This window comes from Bos mutus, chromosome 12 (assembly GCF_027580195.1).
Source record: "Bos mutus isolate GX-2022 chromosome 12, NWIPB_WYAK_1.1, whole genome shotgun sequence".
Taxonomy (NCBI): domain Eukaryota; kingdom Metazoa; phylum Chordata; class Mammalia; order Artiodactyla; family Bovidae; genus Bos; species Bos mutus.
In genome coordinates, this window is record NC_091628.1 from 9,775,213 (window position 1) to 9,782,790 (window position 7,578).

Genomic DNA, 7,578 nt, shown 5'->3' on the forward strand with positions numbered 1-7,578 from the left:
CAAAAGACACAAATACATACCACTTTAAATATTGTGAGTAATTTACAAGGATGGCATCAATGGGCTTGTTGTTCAGTCGCTAAGTCGTGTCTGACTCTTTGTGGCCCTATGGACTTGAGCACACCTGGCTCCCCTGTCCTTCACTATCTCCTGTTGTTTGCTCAGACTCACGTTAGTGATGCCATCCAACCATCTGATTATCTGTTGCTTCCTTCTCCTCCTGTTCTCAATCTTTCCCAGCATCAGGGTCTTTTCAAAACACTAAATATCTAGGCAGACTCACTAAACATATAGTCTTAAAACCAAAATTTTGTGTTCAGTGATTGGCAACAAGGGATTGTGAAGTAACTGGGGGCTGTGGTTCCTCTAGCCATGCTAACACTGGCTACTCTGGCTAAGAAGGTGAGTAAGGGTAATTCAACAGTAAGTATTGAAATGATAAACAACCACAGATCGCAGCTTGATTAATTTTTGGTCTAAAAGTGTTGGTGATTTCTACATAACTCTAGTTTGCTTTTAAAGCACAAACTGTGAGCTCATCATATCTTCTTTCCATCTCTTAATGTCAAGAGTGTCACAAGAATGAAATTACAGAAAGGCAAATTACTCATTGATCCATAAATACTTAGACTTGTACAATGTGTGAGCAGAGAGGATGCCTATGGAACTTTTGCTTTAACTGCCTTATTTTGTATATGGGGAGAAGGGTTCCACTGACAACAGGCAACTTTCTCAGAGTAGCACAGCCAGTTAGAAGCAAAAGTAACACATAATTTCTACTGAACCCCAGTTTGAAATTCTACCCATAATGCCACACTCTCCTCATTCTTCAAGAAGAGGATAATTTTGTTGTTAAGTTTACAGGATTCAAAATCTCTATGAAAAAAATTGCTAAAATATCTAGAATTGCTATAAAGCATTCTAAAATTCCCAGGAGTACTAAGGTATGTAGATGTGAACTATAATGATGACTTGTTCAGAATTCATTGCTATATCCTATACTTAAACTAGGAGAAGGCAATGGCACCCCACTCCAGTACTCTTGCCTGGAAAATCCCATGGATGGAGGAGCCTGAAAGGCTGCAGTCCATGAGGTTGCTGAGGGTCGGACACGACCTCACTTTCACTTTCACTTTTCACTTTCACGCATTGGAGAAGGAAATGGCAACCCACTCCAGTGTTCTTGCCTGCAGAATCCCAGGGACGGGGGAGCCTGGTGGGCTGCCATCTATGGGGTCGCACAGAGTCGGACACAACTAAAGTGACTTAGCAGCAGTAGCAGCAGCAGCATACTTAAACTAAATATTTTGTTCACTATATTCAATTTTATAAAGAGAAAAATCAGAATAAATAAAGGAAAGCAATGATCTCTTTTTATAAAACCTTATTCTATCACATGTTTTCCACTCCCATCAACATGATGGTTTTTTTAAAACTCTGTATCTCCAACGCAAATCTCCCTTCTATACCCCAGACCTCACTATTTAATAGTCAACACTATTTAATGACCATGAGCACCTCAAACTCAAAATGTCATAATAGAACTCATCATGTTTCTCCAAGGCCCACTCTTCACAACACAACCAAGTGAATACCAATTATTCCGGGCTCCTTTTCATTATTTTCTGTGATCAAAGAGTATAACCAGCATCCCTGCCTCTAGCAGCCCAGAACTCCACCCATTCAGCAACTCTTCCATCCTGTTTCACATCCTACATGGAAGCAGTCACAAGAGCTTCTCTGTTGTATAGCCTTTCAATCTCTCTCCCATCCTCAATATTTCTATCTGGACTCCCGTTCTTTCTATATCTTCTAATCCTAAGATCAATCACATCTTAGACCAGGGGTCCCCAACCCCCAGGCCATGGACACTAGGCCCAGTCCTTGGCGGGTTAAGAAGTAGGCTGAAGAGCAGGAGGTGAGCAGCAGATGAGTAAGTAGAGCTTCATCTGGATTTACAGCCGCTCGCCATCACTCTCGTCACTGCCGAAGTGCCAGCTCCTCTCAGATCAGTCGTGGCATAATAAATATCATGGGCTTGAATCATCCCCAAACCTGCCCTGCCCCAACATCTGTTGAAAAATTGTCTTGGGTGAAACTGGTCCCTGGAGCCAAAAAGATTGGGGACCACTGTCTCTCTCACATTGTTCTCCTGGATTAGTAGAACCGAAGCTGAACTGCTGCATTGTTGCTTTCTCTCCAAAATGTAAATGGAGAACCTGCAATTCTGCTCAGTCCACACTCTTTACAATGGCATATGAGGACTGTCCTGACCTAGCCCTGGTTATCGCCACAACCTCATCCTTTCTGATTATGCTTCACTACTGAACGCTCCCCTGTGTTTAACTTTGTACCTCTCAGTAAGTTGTGTGTTTTCTTTCATGTTCAGACCTTTAGGGTGTATTTTCTGAGGAGAATAATGAACCTTCCCTAGGACTTATCCTGCGGCTTCCCAGGCAGCGCAGTGGTAAAAAAAAAAAAATGTGCCTGCCAATGCAGGAGATGTAGGACACAGGGGTGAGATCCCTCTGGTTGGGAAGATCCCCTGGAGGAGGAAATGGCAACCCACTCCAGTATTCATCCTAATTTTGTTTAATTGAGCAAAGATGCTGTTTCTTCGGAACCAGCTAAGCTATTGTCTCTTTGGGGAAGCCTTTTCTGACTGCCACAAATGTATTAGCTGCTGATCATAACCATTACCATACAAAATTAAATACACTTCAATTAGGAAGTAGCACACTACACGTGATTTTTCTATTTTGAGTTTTTTTTTTTAATTTATTTTAAATTTTCTGGGGTTCTACAGCCTCTGATTCAGTAAAACAAGGGAGTTGCATTGAATGAAACTTTAAAATACCTTCTAAATGTAAACATTTTATATTTCTTATAGCATATGAGGTGCTAATTTTAAAGAAGAGGATTTCATAAGCACTTATTATGTATAAATTATTTAACATTCATTTTCTCATTTAATTTGATATTAGTAGGAATACCTTATGTTACAGTAACAGAAACTTAGTTTAAACCACTTTTAATAAAAGAAAGTAATACTTGTATGACTGCACAAAGTGAAACAAAACACCAATCTAAAGCAAGCATTAGCCCCTGGCACAATTGAATCCAGGGTTCAAACCATATCTTCAGCTCTTGATGTCTCCTTCATTTTTGTCTCTTTATTCCTCAGAGTTAGTCTGTTTCTCATATAAGCCCTCTTAGAAGCAATGACCCTGATAAAAAGCTCAACTTTTTCATTATCATTCATTTAATAATTCCAGAAGAAATAGAGTTTTTCTTTCCCAATAATTATAGCAAAATTGCATGATTGATTCTTACTGGACTTACTTGGGTTATGTGCATAATCTCCTGTGATCAGAGACATTCAAAAGCAGGACTAACTAGTTCTAAGTACCCAACCCTAAATTAAGAGTCTTGGGGTTAGGCCCACTCAGACCTCCTAATCTGAGATCAGGGTAGGATTTGTTGCCAAAAGATAATCTCTTATTATTTTTTTTTTAAGGAGTTACAATAAAAGTCTTTATTTAAGTTTGATCAGTACAGGTAAGATATACTAGATCACAGAGCAATATGCATTAACAGGATACAACAATTCATAAAAACTGAGTAACCATGCACACAAATTTCTTAAACATTCAATCACCTAAAGAGAAAATGCACAGATGTATGGTGGGAAAAACTGTATCTAACACTGAAACTACTATAGGACTCCTTCAACAAGTCCAACTTTTAGTGATAAAACTACTGTACTGGGCAACCTTGGCAGTCATAAACCCACATCTCCTCCGACAAGTCTGAACGGTGCATAAGCGTAGTAACAGCATGAGTAAGAATGCCCTCACACAGCACAGGTTCTAGGGTAGACACAGATTCACACAGACATCACTGTGTTATACTTTAAGCAAAGAGTTCCATTTACAACTTCACATTAACTCATATAAAAATAACCTGACCCTACACAAAATGTCCTTTTAGCAACATTCAAAGTAATTAACTGTTACAATTTCCAAAGTGGCAGAGGTATTGAAGCAAAGAAAAAGGGAAAAAAAGAAAAAAACAAAAAACCCCACAAAAAAGGCAAATTGTGACAAAAGTATGCGTTAATTAAATGGACAGTATCCTCTTCCAAATTAAGTGACACTGTATAAGAATTTGCTGGATTTTTTTTTTTTTTTACAAAACTGAACCCTGTACATTTACACTTGAGGCCAAGCCATTCTGAACGTGGCGGGAAGCCGCAGTTCGGTTACCTTTCCCACTCACTGGTTTCTCCTCTTGCAGAGAACAGACTCTTAATGACTGGAGTCTGTGTCATTTGAGTGGTGTGTGAGAGAGTTTTCACTGCCCCTGGGAGAGTCTACACTTTCATACTCTGCACTGAGTTGGTTTACGTAACTACTACCTCCTCTGCCAGTTCTCTCCTCCGAGCTGCTGGAGGCCTTATTCCCATTCCCTGGAGAAGAAGGAAAGTCATCTACGGCTGTGTCCCTGTGAAATCCAGACCCAGACGTCCTCTGCCGGGAGGAACCGCCATTACTAGGTCCGTTGGCCAGATGACTGCAGTCTTTACCTGTGGCCTCTGCCTGTCCTACAGGCTCAGAAGATGTAGTCCTGCTGGTACTTGGGCCTGGGGCTTGAGACTGCTGCTGTTGGTACTGAGCCAACTGCGGGCATGTCTCCTTCAGTTGTTGCTGAAGAACTAGAATGGTACTCTGCATACCCTGTACTTCTTCGTCAAGTTGAATGATGAAGTCATTCAGTTCATCCTGACTGCTTTTAAGCTCCTCACTATATTTCTTCTGTAAAGCCAGCTCCGCTTCAAGTTGTGCAATACGTCCCTGGGACAACTGCCTTCCAAGCTCTTGATTCTCCTGGATAAGCATTCGACACTTTGCCATTAACTTTTTGACTGTTAGGCTACCAGGCGTAAACTTCCAGGCACTCAGTTCATTCTGGGCTTGTTCCAGTTTGTCTGTAGTCTGTTCCAGTTCACTTTCATTTTTAGGAATAACAGGTTGATCGCTGGGTCCACCATTGTTGATCTCAGTTGTGCAACGCTAGGCTGCTGGACTTGCTTGAGGTACTGGATCTGAGTAGTACACTCTTGCATTCCTTGCTCCTTGGTTGCTAGTCGCATTTCAAGAATGTTTTCCCTGCGTGCAGATTCTTGCTGCTGCTGCTTTTGTTTTTCTTCAGATTCCCTTAAGCCAGTTACATCATTAGAGTTGAGATCTGTGTACTTGCCCTCCAAAGCTTGCACATATGCTTCATACTGTTTCCACCTTAGAATTAATTCATCTCGTGCCATAACTTTGAAGTCTGCTTCACTCAGTCGAACCTTTTTGGGAAGAGGTTCTTCGTTGGTCATCTTGAATCCTCTCCAGACGGAGGCTGCGCCGGCGCCCACCTCGTCACGTAGGCTGACCCCAAGCTGTCCTCTCGCCGCCAAGGCCGCCCGACCGTGCTGCCTCCGCCGGCCCCCGCGCTCCTCCTCCGCGCCGCAACCCTGGAGCTCCCCTTTCGATAATCTCTTATTAGAAGAAAGGGATTTATGCTAGCCAAGCAAAAATTAGCACATAATCTGCAACAAAATCCAACAGTTTGTGAGGCTGGTATTATGATCCCCATATATTTTCTCACCAAACTAAGGGTCAGCACACTTTTTCAGGAAAGGACAAGAGAGTCAATATTTTATGTGTTTTTTTTTTTTTTTTTTTTGAGTCATAGGTGGTCTCTATCACATATTCTATTGGTTTTTGTACTTCCCTGGTGGTTCAGACAGTAAAGCGTCTTGCTTACAATGAGGGAGACCTGGGTTCGATCCCTGGGTCAGGAAGATCCTCTGGAGAAGGAAATGGCAACCCACTCCAGTACTCTTGCCTGGAAAATCCCAGGGATGGAGGAGCCTGGTAGGCTACAGTCCATGGGGTCACAAAGAGTCGGACACGACTGAGCGATTCTATCACATATTCTACTGTTTTTTACAACCCCTCAAAAAATGTGAAAAGCTTCCTTCGCATGGAGGCTGTATGGAAACCAGCAGTGGGCTGGATTTGACTCATGGCTCTGGGCCCTGCGCTAGACAGTAATTTGAAGGCAGAATCTGTGTTTTGGTGGTATTAGTATTCTCAGAACACATGGTGAGTGCTCCGTTAATGTTTGTTTGGTCAGTAAGTGCAGGCTTGACTCAGTTACATTGAGGATTAGAATGAGGCTATGAATTTCAAACTCATTTCATACATGTGTTGTTGCTATTGTTCAGTTGCTCAGTCACATCCAACTCTTTGTGACCCCACGGACTGGCAGCAGGCCAGGATTCCCTGTCCTTCACCATCTCCCAGAGCTTGCTTAAAACCATGTCCATTGAGATGGTGACGCTATATAACCATCTCATCCTCTGCCACCCTCTTCTCTTTTGCCTTCAGTCTTTCCCAGCATCAGGGTCTTTTGCAATGAGTCAGCTCTTCTCATGAGGTGGCCAAAATAGTGGACCTTCAGCTTTAGCAGCAGGCCTTCCAATGAACATTCAGGGTTGATTTCTTTTCGGATTGACTTTTAGTCAGAGCATGAGAATAACAGAGATGGAAACACTTGCTTAAACACTTGACAAATTTAATCTGACCTCAGCCTTTTCGGGAGAACAGTTTGAAGAAGAAGGGGAGAAGGAAGGAAGAAAAGAGCTGAGATGTTAAACAATAATCCTTCATGCAGTCATGAAAGATCACATGGAGAATGCAATGGGCCTTTCTAATGGTAGAGCAGAGGGAAAAACACAAAGAATCTGAGAAAACACATTCTTTTGGGGCACCACCCAAACAGTAACTGTCACTGCCTAAAGGACAAGTTCATGAGATAAACTGTTGAGAGAGAGGTAGAAATGTCTCTAGTTATATTTTTAAACATAGAACCCATCTAACTTATGCCTCCAAGCTTCTAAAGCCAAAGCCCTCAGCTTCCCATAGCCAGACTTGCTAAGATCTACAGCTATGGCAACAATCAAAGGAAGTGGAGCTTCTGTGACAGCTGGAATGAAATACTATGGAGAGAAAAATCACAACTTTATATTTGCATGTGCATGAATGTTCAGTCATGTCTGACTCTTTGTGACCTCATGGGTGGTAGCCCACCAGGCTCTTCTGTCCACATAATTTTCCAAGCAAGATTACTGGAGTGGGTTGCCATTTCCTACTCCAGGGGATCTTCCTGACCCAGGGATAGAACCCGAGTTGCCTACATCTCCTGCACTGACAGACAGAATCTTTACCACTGTGCCACCTTGGGGAGTTTTAATTTATGCTATATAGTACTATCTTATTCATCTTTCTTTAATAAACACATGTCAAATTTGCAGGTATATCATTGTACCACTTCAATCATTCCATGACATTTTTTCTACCACTATGATCTGACAGTCTTTCAACCTCACATAAATGCCAAGTACTTTGATCCCAACATCTTTTCCACAAGTCATCCCTTGTGAAGTCCTCTTTTCCTCCTCATGTAGTTTAAAATACAATCAAGGGAGTAATTACATCCAATCTTAATTTCTTGCTACTCATTATG

At 41.9% G+C, this 7,578-nt stretch overlaps 1 pseudogene; it reads right to left on the reverse strand.

Moving 5' to 3' along the window:
• Window positions 1-4,188: 4,188 nt before the first annotated feature.
• On the reverse strand, window positions 4,189-5,437 carry LOC102283251 (pre-mRNA-splicing regulator WTAP pseudogene; annotated as a pseudogene).
• Window positions 5,438-7,578: the final 2,141 nt, after the last annotated feature.